Below are 23,276 nucleotides of genomic sequence, written 5' to 3' on the forward strand. Positions count from 1 at the left end.
GTCTGGGTTTGCAGGAGATTTGGAGGAGGATTAGAAGTAAAAACCGCCTAGGACAGGTGCAGCGAGACCCCAGCACTCAATTAGATATGTCCAGAAAAGTTCTGACTATATTAAATCAAAGCTGAGGTACCTGCATTCAGATCATTTCGCCTTCTCTCAGTTTGACGCAGCAAAAAACGCTTCACCTTTTCCCTCTTTCCTTGGGGGTCTGGGGAGAGAGGAACCTGTTCCTTATAAACAGGCTACATCTAAAAGAGTGTTCATATGAGCACATGTACATTCTTGAAACTCTGCAGGTCCCCCGTTATTCTTCAGCTTCTCGAACTTGTCGGATCCTTGATATGGACATGCGCGCTGTGCTCCATCACAAAATGTCACAAGAGGATATTTAACACGAGAGTGAACCCCGCCACCCGTTTGTGCAAAGGCTGGTAACGCAGTCTGTTAAGACACCTTGAACATAATTTATCGAAATGAAACGTTAGAAATGCAAAAGCTTGGAGGAACACACAACAATTAAAAGACAACCGGACAGGGACAGACAGTTCTAAAAAGGCTGGCTTCGAATGAATACGTGTTTCTGTACTATGAGATATTTTGTCTATATGCACATAATAAACACTTGTGCTCTGAGGCAGAGGTGCGAATCTGAAAGATATTTTCACCAAATGAAGTGCCGGCAGAGAGAAAAATAAAGAGATCTGCAGCTGTCAGGGGTCAGGCAGACTGAGATTGCTTCTAGAGATCTTTTGAAAAATTCACACGTTTGAAGGCTTAGGGCTTTACTGCCTTCGCATTTCAAGCTCAGATCAGTGGAATCACAAATCAAAAAAAAAATAGAGGGGTTCGGGGAATTCTGATGCACGGATGGTCATTGGGTTGAATAGTTTCGGAAGACCGACACTCTGACATCGCTCTGATCCTTACAAAGAGTTGTCACACAAGACAGGCAGAATCGCATCTCCTCCTGTTATCTCCCAACAACACATACACAGGCGTATGTGTGTGTCTGGAAACATGTATTCATACCCCAAACCTTAACTTTTCATTCACTGTAATATCTTGGCTGCCACCTGATAGGATGAATCAATGTTCGATAAATCGAAGAGCAGCGTCAGTAGGTGCACCTGAATTAACCACATTCACAGCACTAAATTATTTAAGAACTGTTCCGTCTAGGGTGCAGCATATACGAACCATACGCTTTTTTTCACCTTTGTTGACTAGAAACGGTTTAGACAGGAAAACAAAAAGGGACGGGCATGACAGCCGACAGACAGACAGATTTAACTCTTTCGTTTTACTTCGGAACAACATTTCATCAAAACAATTCGACTCGGGAAAATCGCCGTCATTGTTTAAAATTGTTCACCGTTCGTCCTACAGTTTGAGTATGCTTTGGTAAGGCAGAGAATCCGGTAAAGAGGAAGAAGTATTAAAAACAGTGTAGCTATTCTTAATTAACCACACCTGCACGGAAGGTCAGCAAAGAACCTCCCAGGAGCAAAGTAACTATTAATCGACAGAAGGTCTTGTGTTTCAGAAGAATGATAAATGAATGAATGAACGAAGTCTGAGAAGTAAAACTTCTGACTTGAGGTTTATGAACGTACTGCATTAAATCATATAACCGCACAATTTGTACAAGGAATGGAACGAAACAATTTTGTTTTACTAAAACCTAGAATAGCAACACAACAATAATACTCCGTGCAAACACATAAGCTACGCTGTCTCTGAACACACAAAATTCTGTTTTTTTAACACGTTTGAATGCGTGAACCTAATTTACTGTACATTTAGCATGTCACATTCTGAAACAAATTACTTTTAATTCCTCCAAAGAATCACTAAAGACTGGTGTTAGATTCCCAAACGCGGGACAAAAAAAATGTCAATATTGTATGATGCGATATTTTGCATTATTCGCAGAGTGAAGGGCTGAAATACAAAGGAATTGTTTTTTTTTTAATGCAGGCATACCGCACATTAAATTGATATTAAATATCACATACATACAAGAGGTTAATAGAAGAAAAATGTGTTTCAAAGGAGAAAAAAAATGAAAGAACTGAAACAGAGGACGGGAGCAGAAAAGAAAACGCTGCCAACGGGGCGATCCCTGCAGGGAAATTGCATAAGAACAAGGAAAATTGAGAAGCGAGATAAAGAGACCAGAGGCAATGAATTAAAACCTCTTGGTTTGATTTATGACCGGTTTTCGTGGTTGACACTGCCATTACGGTCCCACCACATTTATTTGTGTTATCTGTAACAAACCCACGCGCCAAAACCAAACGGATTAATACAACTTGGTGCTTTCTCCCCAGCGCGCGCTGGATAGGTTGCTCAAAGGAAACGCACACCGCGGCGCCCGCATTAACACGGAAACAGCTGTAATTTATCACATTTTAATTATTCATTTAGTGAGCACCTGATCTTTTAAAGACTGTTTATTGCAGGCTTCTATAAATTCTTACACGAGGCTCAAGTTCTACAGAAATCACGTCTGAGATTAAACGAATTTACCCCCCCCCGCCCCTTTTGCCTATGAAGAAGAAAAGTTTATAGATCTTTTGTTCTCTAGTCATGTTTTCGAACTTAAGAGACATGGGGAGACTGTCCCCAAAGAAGTGGCGCACTTCGGGGAGCTCAATTTGTAAACTAATTACACATCATTTCGCAAAGGCAGCGGTTGTTGCCATTTTGAACATACTGTCAGTATTAGGATGATGGATCCCGCACCTGTTTACTTACATTAGTCTCACACGAATAAAACACTAGCTCGGCTTGAGGATCTCACGGTCTGTGTAAAATCCGAACAAAGCTAGACAGTCTGAGATGTAACAGGGATGACGATAAATTAATAGGGCGAATATAGTATTAATCACTGAAAGGTGTTTTTTTTTGTATTCGCCACCCACGTATTTTCCAGTCAACTAAAAATGTAAAACCCTAAATACATGCCAGAAACGTAACAGCTGGGAGATGTCTCTTTAAACTACTGACAGTTTTATGTTCTGTAAAGCAAGTAGTGGGGCTCTTGAAATTAACAGAAAATCCAGTTGGCACAGATGAAAGCGCGTTAATAGTAGCACTGAATAACCAAACTAATTACATAACATATAGTGCCGTTTTATCATCCGTCTGCATTTCCTATAATACAGCACACACAGTGTGTATATTTATAAAAAAAGAAATTAGAGAACGCAAATCTATGAACATCAGCGTGTGATGTTTATATTTTAAAATACACGCATGTTCCACAACGCATTGAAGTGCGCCTGTGTATTATATTGTTAAAGCTGTATCCCCCCTTCCTGAAGTGGAATATGAACTAAATAAAGCGGGTTTATTTCACAACAGGCAGCTTATAATCCTCCTCATTCCTTAGCGAACCATGCTCTAAAAGAAGCCCGTGCCTACACCAAAACGCTACTAATAAGGTATATCCGAAGGCCAACTGTTAATGTCACTTCACAACAGCGAACAGTTTAGATATTTCCTCCTATATATTATGGTCTCGTAAGGTCCTGAGTATTAAACAAAATAGTATTCATAAGACCAAACACAAAGCAGCATTCTAACACTAAACCTAAAGAACTAAACAAGATGCACTTATCCTAACAAGTGTAATAATATGCATCATTTATAATCACACATATATAATGAAGGCATTTAATCCTGATGGACACCTTGATCCACACAGGATTTTACTTTCTCGTGTTGTTGCTCTTTGCAGTGTTTAATCTGAAGATCTCCACCCACTGCAATGTTGCTGCATGCAAACTGAAAAAAGGTCTAAGTGCACGTGGCGATGCCGTCCCCGAGCCACTGTCTTTACTATTTGTGACATAACAGACGTCACCTTTTGGCATTGCTTTACGGCAGAGATGCACAGTCAAAGTCAAGCAGACAGGCGTGTCAATATAATGTCCCTGTCTCAGGGAAATCTCCGTTTACCTTCCCGGTTGGCTGGTAGTGATCTCTGTATCCTGTTGGGTTCTAGGGCATTAATCCTTACCTGCAGAGGAAAATTCACAGTTTCGAGGAAAATCATTAACTGCGTACTTACTGGAGTAAGTAAGAGCACTAAAGTCAACACATTATTTAATCCACAGTGAGGACTCGTAAAAAGAACAATTCGTGACGAAAACAGTTAAAACAAAACAGACGCAAATTTCGATAAACGTTCGCTTCGGGTCTTTTTTGGCAATAATAATAATAAAGGAGTCACACTATAAATGGTCACTGTATTATTCAGAGACAAACATTCAGCGGAAGGAGAGACTGATTTGAATAATATCACTTTTCGTGCATGGCCGTACAGTACCTCAGAATTCAGTCTGAACAAAGCCTAATTATATCTCTCAGGACAAAGGAGGACTTGAATCAAAATTGCCGCTTGTTCAAACTTTTGCGTCACTCATAAGTATGCTTTGTCAGATAGGCACAGTACCCTGAAGAGGTTTCAGTGATTCAGACACTTAAACCAGTTTCAAATTCTCCCACGCAATTTTTGTTTATGTTCATTAAAGGGGGGCAAGTCGCTACTACGTGTGATTAACAACAGTGTAATATGTTCACGTTCCAAGCCACTGTCACGAAATCGAATAGGACAGTGTACAGCCTTAACGGGACATTGAACTCTACTCAGGATTGCAGCACAGTCCTTGGGCCAGAGTGAGACTCAAATGCGTCACTCACTCGCGTCTTAAGTGAATCTCAGGTGTTTCCAACACGCAAAGGACAGCCTTACTGAGGTATATTGCTGAACGCTACGCACTACCCCGACTACAGCCGTGAAACTGATGTTTCAAGGATCCTGACCAAAATGAGCATAAAATTTAATAAAAAGCAGAACTGCTACACCATTATTTTACTGTAAGTTACCAACCGACTAAAAAAAAAACAGCAAAAAACACAAGTACACAAGAAAGGTTAAAGGCGACGGGAGACCATTCATCCTCCAAGAACGTATGGTTTCTATTAGCAAATGCTACACTAAAATAACGGACCATTTTAGCAATTTTAGGTCTGCATAATGGTCCTAGAGTCCATTATGCATTGCTATAATGCATCCTACAGTCTGTGCATCATTCAAGCAATTTCCATTAATATTCAATATTTTTACTTAAGAAGAAAGTTGGGGACAGAATTGGTCGCCCTTTATATAGAGCACGGGATATCACATTAACACATAATTAAATTCTGATGGGCTCACTAAATATGGCGGGTGCGATAGGTACCTCGCACTTACAAGACTTTCAAACCAGTTTGTCTCCTGAACTATGGCGAATACTATAATAGTTGCAGACACACACGGAAGAGCTGGTGGTTTCATATCCATCTTGGAAAAACACGGTGATACCCAAAAGGACATACAGCATTACATAGCAGTTCGTTTTATTTTGAGGGCTTGAACTTTTAGATCGAAACGTGTATTGAATGCAACAGAAGCTGGTTTTAAGAGGGTTTTTTTCAATGTTCCCGAGCTGGCACTTCTCTTTCTGAACTGCTGTAAATATGAAGTGGTCTGTGTTGGTCATATTTTGTGTGAAGATGTGCTCTTTCCAATTTTAATGGCAGCAAGAGGCGCGCTATTCTGTCGGGTGACCTCGGGTTCATCGTTTAGTCCACTCGTCATTGCGCACGACAGTGGGACACCAACTCTCCACTGAGCGCCTCAGCATTTAATACTGTACTAGGCAGCCGCTCGCAAATTTTAACAACCTATAGAGTTTTGTATTCTTATATCAAAACAGTTACATAAGCAAGGAAGCGCTCGTCAAACTACATATGTCCCAGTGGTCACTTACAGTAAGTCAACAGCAACTCATCTCGACAGCAACCTCTCTGAGCTACAGACTAATGTTCGTTTTGTCCTTAGATGACGTTTGTTTTTTGAAGCTAATGAAACAGCATTTTCCTACACGTTTTTATGAATTGTTTTCTATTTCAAAGAAAACCACGCTACACGTGCACTGCATTTCCACCAGAGACTCACGTCTGTCCAGAAGCTATGCGCGGCACTGTTACCTTGGAGCGCGGAGTGTAATTCGGAATCACCTCTCTTTCGCAACAGAATCGAAGACCCTCTCAAACATTTAATTCAACACGGCTACTCCTATCGAACACAAAGTTCAGGTCAGAGCCCTTGCACTCTCCCTATATCCTACTCACAAAGCCACCCCTCTCTTTACTCAAACTGAGGTCGACAGGCCATCACAGCGCAGTCTACGGAAAGCCCACTGTCCAAGCACATCGGCCAAGAGAAAAAGAGCGACTGAAATTGGAGCGGGCATTATTTTTAACAGCGCGGTTTTATGTTCTTTTGCATGTAAACGTTCATACAACTCGCCAATTTATCATTAAATCAACAAGTCTGAATACTCCAATGTTTGTTAAGTGTTCAGGAAAATAATCTGTTTGCCATTCTACAGGAGTTTACCTTTAAGATGAAGTCCACCAGTATCTCTTTGCGTAAAACATTTCTGAAGAAAATAATCACGACGTACATTTTCTACCTTGCATTGCAATCGATTTTCATTTTAAATTTTCTTTTGTCTCAAAACCTTTATGATACCTTAGATCACTTAGAACGTGGCGCATGCTATATTTCTGAAAACCTTTATTCGCTAGACACCTCAGTAGAAAAGTTTTCAGACTCTGAAAGAGTCTGCTACCCCTGTTGAGCAAGATTGTAACGTCCATGTGACTGTAACCTCAAGAATTCAAACGGCTGAAACCCTAAAGCTCTCCTTATCGCTGCAGTTAAGCATAAGGCAGATGGTGACGCCAAGAAGACGGCACGGCTGTTTGGAGAACAAACAAGAAAACTTTCGATTTTCTTTTAAAAAATCCTCATAGATTTTGTAAGAACTCCAACACCTCCCTAATTCTGTAGTAAAGACACAAGGAAGCCCAAAGCTTCCTGTTCTTAAGAGAAGTGGTGGCATCGTTTGACAAATCTATTAGCAGGATAACACGCCGAAAGCCCCATTCACACAAACTTCTGCTTAGACATATCCTGGCACATGTCAAGAAAGAGACATGGACTCTGATCTCTGTCCAAGTTTTCAAGATGCCTGCTTTGAGTCTGGTTACCCATGGCATTAGATTCCTTTGGTTAGCAAGTCTGAAAACGCATCGCTGTGCATTTTGTTTCTGAAGTGAAATAGACAGGATCCCTTTATTTTTTTAGAATATCTTTCTCCAAAAACCCTTTGCTCACATTTAAGAAGGGGAAGAAGACTTTAGTTAAGAGGTTTAAAACAGGATGAATATATGATATGCTATTGATGTGATGAGCTTAAACTGCAAACTGTACATTAGTGATCATTGGCTGCTATTACTGATTTCCTTAACCGTAATTCAATAGCGTTGCCCTATAACTTCTTTCTGCCTGAACCTCACTGTCTTTCGTGGGAGAAGTACAACACATGAACTGCATCAGAATAATTTGGAAATAAGCAGTTTGGGATGTTAAAATTCATCTATTGGGCTATTAGTTTCTATATTTCTTGGCAGGAAAACAACATAGGGAGTAGAAGTTATTTTTCAACATGACAAAAAGACTTCTTTGCTTCTAGTTCAAAGAGCAGAAAGAGGACAGTGATGACATTATAGATCACGAACAAATTGCAAGACGGGGAAGTTGCTTCATTTGACAGAGTCTGGAGCCAAAAAAGTGATAAGCCTAATATTTATTAGTAGCAATGGAAGTACTGGAAGGCTTTGTAGTGACAGCCACTCTGTTAATTTTTCACATTAAATCACAGGACCCAGGGCTGCAGAATGTTACATTAACAAGTTTGCTCAAACAAACCAATGAAATGTACCACTCAGATTAATTGTACAGTTGAAAAGTTTTCCTGTGCTGTGGACTAAAAATAAAACTCTCCAAGAGATGCATGGCAAAAGGCCTTGTAGTTGAATTGAAAAAGTTTAAAGAATTATGAAGTCTCTGCTCTTTTCATTTCCTTAAGATTCTGACCTATCCCATACTCTCTTTGTGAAAGAAGCATGCACAAATCAAGACTGTCACATTGAAAGAACGAAAAAGAAGTGGGTGAAACAAACAAATGACACATTTAAGCATGGTAGCGCCGAGCATTCTTCATAAAAAGAATGACTATGATTCTGGGAAGAGTATGAAGAATTCCGGTAACTTTCTTCTCCGTTCAGATAATAGTCTCCAAGAGACAATGAACAGCTGAGACTGATGAAGAGGAACTGCTGTATGTCCAGGAATGCCACCATGACCTCTCACTCTACTCTTTGGTCAATAATCCAATCACACTGAAAATGTTTAATAGTGAAAAAATAAAAACAAATGGTCCAATCTATGTGACGTGACACAAGCAAGTTTTTTTTTTGTATTGAGCTGCCTGGCCTGTAGATTGGTCAGGCCAGTGTGCCAAGATAAGAGTAGTCTCCTCTTAAGCAACACACCCTCTCATTTCTGCCCTCACAGCGGAAAAAAAGAGCTAAGGAATCTTCAGTCTGGCACTCTTTCCCAATTGATGCACAGAGACCCTATATGTTTACTAGTGGGTCAGTGCCTTACTTTGTTCTTTCTCTAGGCAAGTATAAGTTCTGGAGCCAAAACACTGGGACCCTTGGAGACAGTCGGTGGCTTGGAGCTGTGATCTGTGCCATGACAGGGCACTCTAACAATATCAGTCTGTTGGACATGCTGGCTAGGCTGTCACTTTCAATTTGCACATGACCTCGTGGCCAAAAAATGGGAAAGAAGTGGCAGAACACGGAACTGAAAGCTGGTATTATTGGTTTGACAGCTTCACTCATCTGGAAGTAATGCAAAATGCAATTTATATTTATACTCTATGACCTTGTGCTCAGAGAGGGAAACTATCTAAAGACAGGCCACCAAGGCAAAAGATAGAAGCAGATTATTTTTCAGATGGAATTTGTCGAAATTCCTGTTCCTCAACAGTCTAATTACGCTTGCGATGCAAATTGAATGAGGAACATGAGGTAGTCTGCAGCTGATGGCTTCGGCTCCCCTCAAGTAGGTCAAGGCAGTCCTAACCGGGAGCATAAAAAGAGTTTGACATTGCTGCGATTGTGGAGCTCACAGGCATCGAGAGCGCTAGATCATATCATATCCTGGCACACTTGGGTGGATGCTCTGTGGTATCAAACAGTCAGGCATGGTTGGTAAAACACAATCAGCTTTTGCATGTCATTGCTGATGAAAATAGGGTCTGTAGCAGTTATCCCACATATATTTATAAACACAGAAATACATAGAATATAATATAGCATATATACTCGCACCTTGATTGTCTTTTGCTGCGTTTAACCTCACAATGAAAACCTTAGATTATATTATCTCCTGTTATTTGCTATTTCCTACAGTGCTTACCAGCTATGGTTTGCTTTTAACAAAGCTGGAACAGAATGCCCTCACAGGAGCATGCCAATGTTATAGCAGGTAGATTGCACTCCCAGGCTTTGTTCCATGAGCTGCGAGAAGTTATTGCTTTATTTTCCTCCGTTGACAGAATTTGCTGCTTATGAAGCCTGCCACAGAAGAAACAGCAATTCTACTTCTATGTTTATAGGCAGTGTAGAAGTTTCCCTTTGTCCTGGTTGATCACCCTGGGGCACATTGGAATATACAGCCCAGGAAGCTTCCAAGACATTTGCCTGTGTCAACAGAGTATGAAATCCATTCATGAGGTTGATTGCTGTGTTCAAGCAGTAATGACAATAACCGTGTAAGTGTGATATTTCACAGAATTATACTCGAACTCTTTATACGTTCAAAAATTTTTTTATTGGTAAGGCAAAGACTAAACATTATATGAAACAGACTCAGCGCATGATAGCTAACCAGAAATACTGACTACAGGTACTGAAAATTAAACCTGGCTGAATCAAGAATGGATTTTCTGTCATGAAAACAAGACGCAAAGTAATCTGTAGTGAAATGTTCCTGGGTTTTTTTTTAGTATGCGTTTGACAGGAAACATATGTGGGAATCTTTATTTCATAAACTAAAGCTGCACAATCACATGTAATACAAATAATATTTGTATTTAGCTAATATGTATTACATCTCCATCCATGACTACTATCTGAATTTATTTGAAATATGCTAGCCCATGAATAGAACTATAGATTGTGTTTCAACCAAAAAGGCACGAGTATATGAAACATTTCTAAATCTTCACACATATGAAAGGTTTGGTCAGTTCTTACCCACTAAGGGCACATGGTTTTCACTCCATCTTATCTTTTAATTACCTAATTAAACATATAGTTTGATTAATCTGACCAATTCAACTCTTTTTCTAGGTTCTTCTGCGGGTGTTAGAATAATGACTACATAAAAAAACGTTAGATGGTGACCTAAACACCCCTCCTCTGGAACTTTTGAAACACGTTGGAGATCGTCTTCGTCAAGACGAATTGTTCTGTGCACTTCTACAACACGATTGGTACTGTGGTGGCAACTGTAAGCAGCTGAAATAGTGTTCCGTGATGCTGTTGTCCCTGGATGAGAGTAAAGGAGACTCACAAATGCCAGCTCCTTGGTGGAGGAGCAGGTTAACTGGGGGAGAGAGGGAGGGCTGATGAAGATCTGGGACAACTGGATGGTTCTGCTAGAGCGCAGGGCTGGGGTCTGCCTCCCACAAGGGGTCTGCCAAAGAGGGCTCCCTGAGACCACTGTCACTGTCTGAGAGGAGAACCCGAGTCCATCTGAGCTCTCCTCTCCCACACATTGCTTGCCACATTAAAAACTGGTGTGATGTGTCTGCTTTTTTAAAAACAACATTCAGGCAGCTTGTATTTTTCAACAATCCCACAAACACAACAGTATTATGATGGCATTGTGAAGTGCTGTCAGATTTCACATGGAAATATACTGGAAAATAGGCATCATAGACAGTAAAATGATTTTATTCAGTTGAACCAGTAATGATGCAAACACAATAGATGAGTATAAATGATACTAAATGGATGAATATTATGCTGTTCATCTACAACATTACATATGCTCTTTCACATTCCATTCATGATCATTTTAGTGAAAAATATTTTAGAAGATGCCCCAATATTTCTTGTAAACCTACAAAATATTTCAGGTGGAACACACACTTCTAATGAAGTGAACTATTTTTAAAATTTAATTCATAAAGAACTCCATTGTAAATGAGGATGCACTTGAAAACCAACCAGAATTAGTATGCACTCATTGAGGGGAAAATACTACTTCATTTGATTGATTTTTTTTCATGAGAACACCTTATTAATTAGCTATCTTATTTCCTGGTAAATACAAGGAAAGATCACTGAAGCAGCAAGAAGATATCATTAGAAATTAGTGTTAATTTAAAACACGTTAACGCTGTGGAAACTAAAAAAAGATATATAAAGATTTTTTATTCAGCCATAAACAATTGCATAATTGATCCATTCATAAATAATTAGGAAACACAGACACTTATTTTAAAACTATCCGTGAGTAAACTGCCTATGAGGATTTGATCCCCATTATTTTGCAACCCTCATTCATACTTTATGGCTGTGCATCTCTGAAGTCATAAAACAGTGAATATGCATCTGTACTCTACGTGTCGCAACAGGTTCTTTGTTCTGGCTATTTCATTCCCTTGATGTCACTGAGACCCATCCAAAAGTTCTCAGGCACAAACATTCACATGTACCGCGATATTTCATACAGTAAATCATAACCAATGATGTCTTGTGTGAGGGAAAAGAAGGAAGGCCGGGTGAAACTCGGGGATTAACGGTGGCCCAATAGGATTCTCCACTGGTGCAGAAACAAGAGATGGGCTTGCTCAGCTCACTGTGCTACGTAACATGAAGAAAAACACAAAAACAGAAGAGACATCTCTCCAGCGCATGCTTGTCAGCAGCCGGCCTGAAAGACTGATATATTTCACCAATGAAATTGTGTGAAAACTTCAATGCGCTGTATTAGTGCTGCTTGCAGTGATGTGAAATGATTAAAACAATAAAGAAGGTAACACATCCTATAGGCTTGCACTGTATTGTCTTACAAAGGGTTGGGGCCTGTCAGGAAGGAATAGGGAGTCCCAGCGATGCACTGCAGGATGTCTGCGCAAACTCTTTATTAGATAAATAATCAGACAAGGCGGCCCTCCAGGTTTGCCTACAGGGACCTTTAGTCACTGTTTCATATTGACTTGAACCATGGTAGCAATGGCCAGACCTCAGGAATCTTGGATGCCAGCCAAGCAAGTCTTGAATCCAGCCAAAATCAACACCTTATATGTTTGCTCTTTTGCACGCTAAGTATAATCTACAGGAAAAAAAAATATATTATTGAGAAAACCTCTTAAGAGAGGCCTTCTAAATCCCTTGGCTGCTTTTGCTTGCAAGAGCAAAGCCAAAAAAATAAATAAATATGCGCACATATATGCTTTTCACTTAGCTCTCACACTGTAGCAGAAGTTTATTAAGTCCCACGTTGTTCGTTAAGCAGGGTCATGCTGTGTTAATGTGCATCCAGCTCCAGCCCCAGCGGTTCATTTGTGTTCTAAATTTCAAGGTTTTAAATGCTGTTGCCAGCTACATATAGTACATGGGGTTCACGTGGATATCCGCTGGCTGTGGTTAATGGGGAATCTATGAATGATCTACAAATAGCAAAAAGTTCTAGCTAAACGACAAAAATAAATGCAAATTTAAAACAAAATGCAGCCTTTTCATGTCAGTTTTATTTTCACAATGAATTGGTTAATTCTTAGCAGAAATCTAAACAGATATAGGGCTGTAAGGTCCCTAAATGTATGATTTAGATTTTGGTGAAGAGACTGGAAAGTGATGATTAAAAAACAATTCAACAAATGCATGTGAGTTACACCTGTAGATACCATGTTTCTATCAGTATTCTAACTGTATTCAATGCAACGGCTTATTACTAGATGAAAACTATAGTTAGAGGCACAGGTTGCCTCTGAGTCAATAAATTGCTCTTTTAACATTTCAGATCTTGTCTGCCTTTTAGAAAACTGAGAGGTTGATTTCAGCGGGAGTGCTCAATAAAACATGGCAGTTAACAAGGGTATGGTGTAATGTCCCTATTGAACATCCCAATGAACTCCATCCAAAATGAATGCAGATTTCATAGATTGACTGTTAAAAGCATTATGATGTGTACAATTGAAAAGTAGATACAGTCCTATGTGTGGCTTAAAAACAAACTACAACCACAGGCAAGAGTGAATCAAAACACTGTAATAGCCACACACGTTTATCAAATAAATACTGGAAAAGCAATGTGTTGGATCATATGAATGTACATTATTGTTGTTTAACTGTATGATGTTATATGAACAAACTCCAATTTTGATATAAAAATAATTCCCCAACAAAATACATACGACAATTTTGTCAACATTATTTCTACAAACTCTTTAATTTAAATATTGTGAAAATCCTTGCAAGATTCTGTGCTGAATTAATTTGTGAAGTGTGCCTCTCTGTTCACAAATATATAATGATTAATACCAGTGTCCCAGTTTACCATCTAGGAAACACATTCAGTTTATGTGATTCTATAACAACCAGAAGTATGACCGATATATATGCAGTCATTAATTTTGTTTGAATCATTGGATATTTCTTGTGCTCTTACCTTACATTCTCCACTGTTCGCCATTCTTGCTGACATCTTCCCACACCACTTAGGCCTTCATGCTGCAGAGCATTATGGGATATCTCAAAATGGGTGAATATCGCAGATGCCACTCGGGAGTATTTCCATATTAACCAAGTTGACTTTGATTGCACTAAGCATATTCTTGTTTAAAAAGAAAAGCACAAACTGAAAATGCAATTTCATAATTTTTTTAAGCTGAATGCAGCTGTACTCTGAATTGAATTTACTGGTGCTTGGTTTAGCATCACCTAAGTTATTGTAGTTTTGAATGAGAAGGAATTAATTAAGTTGAGTCCAGATTAGTGCAAGAGATGTATAATTTTCTTAGATTTGTGCTGTGTTCTCTTTTCCCATCAGGGCAGATTTAAGGTTTTCATTTTGCAGTCTCAAGCATTACAATAAACTGATGCTAGGTGCTGTATTCTACACAGGTTACCTAATTATAGCAGTACCCTGATACACAAAAAATAGTGTTTTGATGCAGCCAAAAAAAAAACTTGAAATGGAGCAAACATTAACACATCACCATCTAGATGCTTGAATTTGTTTATAATGCATTTCCGGATCCCAGAAGTAACACAAAATGGAAAAAACCCTTTTATGACTCATTTACATATACAGGTCCCAGTGCATTTCAATGCACAGTACATCTCCTAGCATTACTACTGGCATTAATATTATTATTGATCTCCAGTGAATCAGCACAGTCCACTGAATATGAACCTTTGCTATTTAATCCAGTCCTGTTCTCTAACACAGTAAAATGTTGAACTATTGCTGTCATTTGCTGTGATAAAACAGGGTTTAAAAATACTTGACATGCCTCTACTTTTTTATGTATAAGTTTGATAATTTAGGAACATGAAAAATTAATGTATGTGTAAAAAAGTGATCTCTAAAATATTACACTATTAAAATCCATTTAAATTACTTTGAATTTTTAGTCTTTGATCAGGCGTTCTGAACTTCTTTTTCAGTCATGCTTTAAGGTTACTTTAATCAGCTCTCTTACATCAATGCTGTCAAAAAAATTTAATATTCCATCTGATCCTAATACGTTTCAATGAAACCTGCTGAGCACACACCTAGCAGCAAAGGCTGCAGATGCAGAAAACTCTACATAGAGCTCTTCAAAAGTTGTGCTATGAAAACAACTCCATTGTCTTTATTGTTTTTCACCACACAGTCGGGTAGACAACTGCACTATACAAAGACCCTTGCAGAATATTACAAGACAGTAGTACGCAGATCCGTTCTTCTAAATATTTTTACAACATATAGGTGTAAATGCACGAGTGCTGGATTTTGAACATTATTTTCTTGTGAGCTACCCAGTTAGTGACCTGATGTGCACATGTACCCAGAGGGCTGAACTAAGGTCAGCTTTGCATTTTGAGGCTTACAGAAGTTCTGGTCATACTTGAATCCTTTGGAGATTTTATGTTGTGTGCCCTGTTTCCTACCTTATCGGACAGGTCTTCCTCCCAGGAACTGTTTTCCTACTTGAAAAGAAGCTCGATGTTGTAAATGAAAGATTGATGACTAGTTAAAAGATGAGAAAGCCTTTTTTTATTTTGCAACACTCGGATACATACCTTATGCATAGCAAACATAATGCTTCCAATACGCATTGTATAGAAGACAGTTTTCTTTTTTTAAAAAAAAATCCCAGCCCTTGTCCCCTGCATGCCCTTATAATCCTCTGGCATGTGTTAGTGACATCACATGGCTGCGGGCTCCGAGTCCCCGTCCCCTGCAACTGTCATTAACCACTGCGAGCAAATGAAAAATGACTGAGAGACTCACTGGCTCCCACCACTGACCTTGTGTATTATTAGAATGACCTCCCTTTGGCTTGACCAGAAAACCCTTTTGATATTATTGCTGGGAGTAAGCACGAGAAAGATAGCTTGTCTACCCGTGTGGAAGAAACGCATTGCTCAGAGGGCGCTTAAGCGGCAGTATAACCGATGTTATGTAAACCTATAGCCTGCCCATATTGCTCGCTTATAAATACTTAATTAGGAGACACAACTTGAACTTTCTTGCTCGTGAGATTCTTGACCCTCTTTAGCGACAGTGAACAATATTTTGGTTCTATGTTCTGAGTGGTCTGGCGGAAATGTTACTCCGGGCTGTCTTATTGCCGGCGATCTGGGAATTGTCACTGACAGAAATGTAGGAGTCTGCCGGGGAGGGAAGGAGTCAGTGGGCGTGGCTGCAGGAAGGTCTTGTTTAAAGGCGCAGCTCCGCATTTTGGCGACTCTCCCCGCGAGTGACAACAAAGCGGACGGCTCTCCCTGAGGCTGGGCCTGCTGTATTGTAACGAAGACGCCCCATGCGCAGAACAGGGATCTTGGCCGCCCGGAGGGAGGTCTTCTTTAGCTCAGCCAGCAAGACCCCTGTTGAGCGACTTCGGAGACCCGGGTTCGAGCCCAGGCGGTGAAGGAGGAGCGGGGCCGGGGGTTTTGAGGTCACGAACCCGAATTCGCTACAGTATTAAGCCCACTGTGTCTGCCAGCTTCTCTTGCCCGTGCAGTCTAAATTAGTGCATCATGACAAAGCTGAATGGCCACCGAGTGTAACCCGAGTACCGTACACGCGGGATTGAAAGTGATTTATTGTTCATTGTGGTTGGTTCCGCATCTTTCCCGTCTACATTCAATGCTGTAGGTGCTTAGGGCTCAGTTCTTCTGATTCACGCCTGCGCACTGCACACTCGCACCTCTGTCCATTCCCCTCCACCGCCTCCAGGGTTCCCCATTCCGTCATGTGGCCCCGGGTCTCCTGCGGCGGGACTGGCGGTTCCCGGATCCCATCTGCCAGCAGCACTCCTGCACCCTGCCTCCGCCCCTTCGCCACGCTTGACTCGGCCGCTGGCGCCCTCTCTCACGGGTTACAGCAACTCGTCCGACCTCGCCCTGGCCCTGGGATCCACTCCTCAGGAAACAGAAGAACGATGACCGCACCTTACGCATCAATTACCCAGACGTTAGGAAGAGACACTCATGTTTCTGATTTCTATGAACAATATCAACTTATTTTTGTCTCCCTGTACCCTAGGATATTGTCTTTCATAATCTTTGCATTTGTATTGGTAAACTACAAATAAAACATTTCACATTGAATGATCTTGGGAATGCAACACTTTTCGTTACAATAGAAATTAAACACAATTGCAATTTACAATTGTTTCATATGGGTTTGTAGTTCAGTGATTCTACGCGTTTATGGCTTCATCGTTGTTACGTTAAACAGGCTTATGTAGGTTACTTCCCTCAAAGGAGGTAGCTAAAGTTACTTTGCTAATCTGCCACCTTTAACGTTTACACGTTTTGTAAATTATTACAGGGAAACATCCAGCATCCCTCTGCAGCAGCCATTCCTAAGAAAACAGGGGAATGTTTAAGGACAGTGACCGGTATTCCTAGTCTCCGAGTTAGCGCAACCCTAGAAATGACCGCACCTCGCCTACTCCAGACATTACAGTCATAGTTACAAAGGCCAAGGGCACGGGAAATACAAACACGTGGCAGAAGACAGGTGGGTTAAAATTAAAGTGGAGCACGCTTTCTGTTTTGGACGAAAATGCGTGTTACTGTTGCAGAGAGCGCGGGTTGAACAGGAGAAGGAAACGGATAGGCTCGTGTTCATCTTTACAATGGTGCATGTGAACAGTTACACGGTCATTGTCCTGACTGTTTTGAAAGACAGATGAGCCCGAGGGAGGATAAATTCAGTCTTCTTTGTGTAGTAAAGGACTTTGCATAGACCCGATAATTTTGGACAAGTAGGTGTATATAAAGTGAAAACACCTAAATATTACTCTGGAAGTTACACCGCTTTCTTCGGATGAAATAAATAAATCCCCATTATTAAGGCTGTTATCACACCTACATGAAAACCTCCCGGAGAGAAAAGCGGTTGCTTTTTCTCGGGCTCACAGGCTGAATACCTGCCCCTGCGGTGGTAACCAGTTACTAACACTTACGGCGATACAATACAATTAGTTGCAAAAAGTTTATTGGGTTTCTAGCGTCTAGTCTGTTCTGATTCTTTAATAACGTATTTGCAGTACACCCCATTAAGGCCTTTAGCTTCAAGTAAATGGACTCTGTTCGGCTTTTCTGTTTCGTGAAGACGGAAGCGTTAGGTAAAACATTTAGTTTTTTAGTTGTCCATCTTAGATTTGTCTTTTGTCCTTACTTTTCCCTTACTTTGGCCATATATCTATCCAATGATTTTTTTTTTCAAAAGTGCATCTTTGGAGTTAATTTCCCCTGCTACAGGTGACAAAAGTATTTTGCGCTGATTTTAAAATGAGTTTGAACACTGCAAGGGACGGGGCCTCAGTACTCTTTCTCCCGTGGAAGCAATAAAAGAGATTTTATTACCGCTCTCTATTACCGCTGTATCAGTTAAAAGTGTTTCTTTGCCATCTGCTCAGGTGACTGCTGGCGGCAGACCACCTGTCTGGGCAGACGCTGCCGTGACGTCACACTGGAAGCCGCCGGCACATCCAGGACTATCTGCACAGGCATTTCTGAAAAAATACGACTCTGGCAACTGTCCATAACATATGAGCACTTCACAGTTTTTAGATTTATGGCCATTTCCATCACCACAAAGCGTGCTCGCAATTCCGCCACGCCGCCGTGTCTTTCGTTTCATCTGCATGTTTTCAGCGCAGCCAGGTGAATGAATACTGTCGATGTCAAAAGGCTCAAAACGTTTTTCCTTACGTGTTTGGATTTATTTTAGTCCCAAGAACGATGCGCTTGTAATTCAGTAAATTGGGTAGTATTCGATGGCTAAGTAGGGGTAATGGGCTTCATTCTGTTAAAAAATTAGCTAGGGAAGAAGGGGACCTTTGTATTAAAAAGCCGAGGACTCGGTTTTCGTTTGATAGTGTTTTTTTCTCCACTCTAGCTTAAGGTACTCTTTCCTCAAAACTACCGACTTTCCCTTTTATAGAGCCCCGTTAGAGTTTCACTCCTTGCACTTTGGGTCAGCTTTCTAAAATACCTACTTTATAGTACTTAAATGGTCATATTGAGGGCCATTGTGTTTTCGTGGGTTTATGTTGAAATCCTATTCTCTGATTTAGGTTCTTCTTAGACTTTAAAATTAGTGCTACCACTCACAGAGTATTAAAAAATAAACTTTTTCTGAGCTTGCCTGGTTTAAACTGGCTAATACTCATAAAAGTATACAAGGAAATCATGTGAGTGTTCAGTCATTCCGGTCTGTTATAGGTCAACAGAGACTGAGAAAGAGTTGCAGTTGTAAATTGAGTTCAATGCCAGATGGGATGCATTTTCTCACCGATGTATCTTGTTAAAGTTGTAACAGAGTGAGTGTAGTCAGTCACCATTCTTGTGTGGAGAACGTTCTGTTGCTTGATTTCAATTATTTGTTATTATTATTTTTGTATTCGAGAAAGTAATAGGTGTAAATAAAATTACCAAACAGAAACAATAAAAATAAAGTTTCACATAATGTATGTCGGACAGACCCAAAGGAGTTAAGTGGTAAACACCAGCGGAAGCTCACAGCCACGACGATGACTTCCTTTCAGAAGTATCAAGGAGACATCACATCCATCTTCGTGAAGAGTCAGCCCCGCCCAGTGACAGCATCTTCAACAGGCTTGCCCGGAGAGAGCTGGTACAGCTCTCTACATCTCTGCAGGAGAGGAGCACGGCAGCCCTCGGGCGATAAGGCAGCCTGAAGGAGCAACAAGCCGGTGGATTTGTAGTTATAACACTAAGTACAACAACAATAAAAATAACAATAACAATAATAATGCATTTAAAAAACAACCACCTGCAACCAGTTTGTCACCGAAGCTGTGCCTTTAATGGTTAAAATAAACGTCTAGAGAGAAAGAGAGAGAGAGAGACAGAAGGAGTCGGAAAGGTTGTCCCGTTTCTTCTTCTTCTGTCAGTTGGAAATAGATCTGATGCCCTCTGGACTTTAACTCCTGACAAAAAGGGCTTTTTATTACAGGTTATGACAAGCTGCCGAGAGACACGAGGTGCACGGGAAAGAAACGGCAGGTGGAATCGAAATGCTCTAGATGTTTTGAAGACAGACCAAAGAGGACTGGAGATTACTGCAAATGATAGGTGTAAGAAGGGGATTCCTTGATATCATCGGTAATCTCAGTCAGGGGTTTGCAGCAGTGCGACTGGGGGGTAAAAACAGAATAGTATCACAGGTTTGAGGAGCTGCTGCTTCTCCGAGCTCGATACCTGCTCCCCCCAAACTCGTTTCATTATCAGGGAACCCGCGCGCTCGCCAGCGCATAGGTATGTTTTAATGCACACTCATTGCAAACGGGCACACGTTTAAGGCACCGAAGTCAAGAGGTTATATAAAAGGTCTTTCACCCCAGCCATTTTTGTTGGTTTAATTCAAGAGGGAGCAGGGTGTCTGAGAGAGGCAATTAATCCACCATTTACGGCTATTTAAAGTACCAATTAGCGGTTTAGTTTTAGCCCCTCGAACGCCCTTTGACACCAGGATACACTTTTTTTTCTTTCAGAAAAAAAGTGGCCCAGTGACCGTGGCTACGCAGTTTGAAGTTTCGTAACTACAATAATAATTTATCTGGTAATATATGAACATAGGTGCATGTATTTGCAACCCATGGAACTCAATGCTGTGTGAAATATTAGTTGTAATCATGCTGTATAACATTTGTAATAAAAATAAAAATAATATAATTATTGTAACTATATAATATTGCCAATCGTATTACGAAATACGATGTACAATAAAGCTTCTGCAATGAAGACCTGCTTTTATAATTTGACTTTACCATCTATATGTGCACTAGATTTCTATTAATGCACACTGATAAGTATATTTATACGAACGCATTTCCGTGTCGTTTTGAGTTTGTCGGTATGAATGCACTGCTCGCAAACCCAGCCCAGTATCGTAGCCGCCCTTATCGGCCGTGTCGCCGGCAAGACGAGCTGTCAGCGCGAGCAGGTTGGCGGGTCTTTCTCGGCGCGACAGGCAATTAGGCAGGTCACGAGCTGCCAGGCTCGCGGGCCAGGTGAGCCTCACCTGGCGGGACCAGCGCTGGACGTGCGGCGCGTCAGTTTGGTGGGACAGGGGATTCTGCAAGGCAGTATGTTCCCTGATACACTGGGCAGGTTTACAATTATTTAAACATTATATAATGACACGTATTTTGTATTTAAGAACACCGCTTGATTGATTTTTAACTATTCCTAATTTTAAACCATGCTGTTTGAAAAATAGTCATTAAAAAGGCATTTCATAGACTTAAAAAAATAAATATAGAAATGGAAGAATAATGGTTTGCGTTGTTATAAAACAACGCATTTTAATATATCTACTTATATAAAAAAGTGTGTTCCGTCTACACACCCAAAGCATCACCAACAGGTCTGCTTAAAACATACCGACAGGTCTGTTTTTGTTGTTCAGGAGGGCAAAACGATCTATCACATGACAGGCTGGACGTTTTTCCACCTCTTTTCCTTCCTGTTTCGTTTCTTTCATCATCACCAATTTGTCCTTTAATAAACCTTTGTCTTGTGTGTATCTGCTCCCAGTTAATTAAAATTTGAAGGGGTCACTGTACTGACTTCAGGCTGCTTGCCACAGAGTGCAGTTCTCTCCCCAGCAGTTTCCACATTAGCAAACTTCACAGGTGTAATACTGAGCCCAACAGCTGTTCGGGGACCCTTAAACCATCTGATGGAACGAGAAAGTTCCTTCTGGCTGCCAGTCTTTCAGCTGCCCGGCTCCTCTCACTGAGCGATAAAGCTCCTACTTTCCCTACACAATTGTTTGGTAAATTGTTCTATTGTTCTGCGACAGTTCTTTTTCCCCCCTCCAACGTAAAACGCACATTGGCGGTGGCGGTGAGTTAGTTTATGAAGTAACCGTCGGCATGAAAAAAAAAATGGAGCATCTTGCTAAGAACTGTCGTCTGAGCCATTTGAAGGCATAGGTTCTCTTGGCCACCGTGAAGAGTCGTCCCACACACAGTACGAATGTGTTTGCTCGTGTTTACTTGAATTTGATGCAATGTCTTTAAACACAAAATGAATCTCACCCTCTAATATTATATTTTCTCATCAAGAGACAGACTTACGGTCTAATTTATCTTTTTAAAATCACATTATGTTGGCTGAAATAAAATTCTCCTACCAATCCTTATGTTAAGAACACCCATACGTATTTTTACGAACTACAATGCTTCTAGTTATATTGCTGCCTTTTCTGTTGATCTTACATTTTTTTTCGATTAAGTAGAGTAATTTTAATGTGTTGAATTCTGTGTCCTGGTGCAAAAACCGATAATAATAATAATAATAATAATAATAATAATAATAATAATAATAATAATAATAATAATAATAATAATAATAATAATAATAATAATAATAATAATAACTTAAAATCGAACAGAAAATATATACATAACAAAGCAAACTGTAGAATTTTGAATATTAAAATAATAATAATATCAATAACCGGTTAAGAAAACTGTGGACGACTGTAGCAGTTTAGATTAAAGTATCATTTAAAATACATTTACACATTTCCTATTATAAATGGAAAACCTTTAAAGGGCTAGAAAATAATACGCGTGTTTTTGATAACAAATGCTTTCGAAAGTAGCATAAAAGTGTTCTAAATTACGCTCAAATCTAGGAAACAATGCCTCATTTAATGTATCGCATCTGGAAAATATCAAACCCCACAACACAGAAATGATAGTGAACAGAAAACGACACTGTAGTAATACACACTAAGTTTCGTATTTTTTTAAACTGGTTTAATGTTCGTCTTTCGTATAATTCGTGTTATTTCTTGTGTTACTTAAAATACAGTGAATTCTTCGGGGACAAAGAAAAAAAAACACCGAATAGTGATGGATGAGAGATAAGTATTCATTTCTACGTGGTTTTCAATGTTTGTATGCGCGGGGCGGAAGAATGACAGTTTCTCTACTGAATCAAGACCTGCATTTACAGGCGGCCTGCTCTCTGAAATTCGCTGACCTCCTGGTTGGCGACCATGATCAAGTTTATAGCGTCTTCCGCTGAGGACCTTCCGTCATCCTTAGCTAGACTTGACAGAGTGGAAGAAATATGACATGTGCATTATTAAAGAGGAATCATTTGACTTTTCGTCCCGCGCCTTTTCTCTAAGCACCCTCGTTTCCTGGGGAGATATCTGGGCAGAGAGGGCTTGCAAGAGAGAAAAACGATATTCTTAGCAAAGGCTGCGAGCAGAGGAAGAAAATAATACAGCAATTTCTCAAGTTAGAGATTAATCAATACGATATAAATGATAGTAAAAGCTGATACGTGAATCCAGAGTTCTGATTATTATTATGGCACTAACAGTAAGTCTTTTGTCGTGATCAAACCTCCGCCTATGTATAGTGCTTAGATTGGGTTTCAAATGCACTTAATGCATACAAGCACATGCATCTTGTGTAATAAACACTTCTGCGCTTCAAATAAAGGTACTTATAGTAATAATGCAACAGCTAATGATATGTTTTAATATATAAATGAAGTTTGATTCATTGCTTCAATTT

General features: G+C 40.1%; 1 long non-coding RNA gene across 1 annotated transcript; it reads left to right on the forward strand.

Annotated features, from left to right (window-relative positions):
* Window positions 1–9,479: 9,479 nt before the first annotated feature.
* On the forward strand, window positions 9,480–12,032 carry LOC107076926 (uncharacterized). The gene is made up of 2 exons (XR_001478052.2): window positions 9,480–9,746; window positions 10,327–12,032. It is a non-coding gene; the product is annotated as an uncharacterized lncRNA (long non-coding RNA).
* Window positions 12,033–23,276: the final 11,244 nt, after the last annotated feature.

Source organism: Lepisosteus oculatus, chromosome 5 (genome assembly GCF_040954835.1).
Source record: "Lepisosteus oculatus isolate fLepOcu1 chromosome 5, fLepOcu1.hap2, whole genome shotgun sequence".
NCBI classification, from domain to species: Eukaryota; Metazoa; Chordata; class Actinopteri; order Semionotiformes; family Lepisosteidae; genus Lepisosteus; species Lepisosteus oculatus.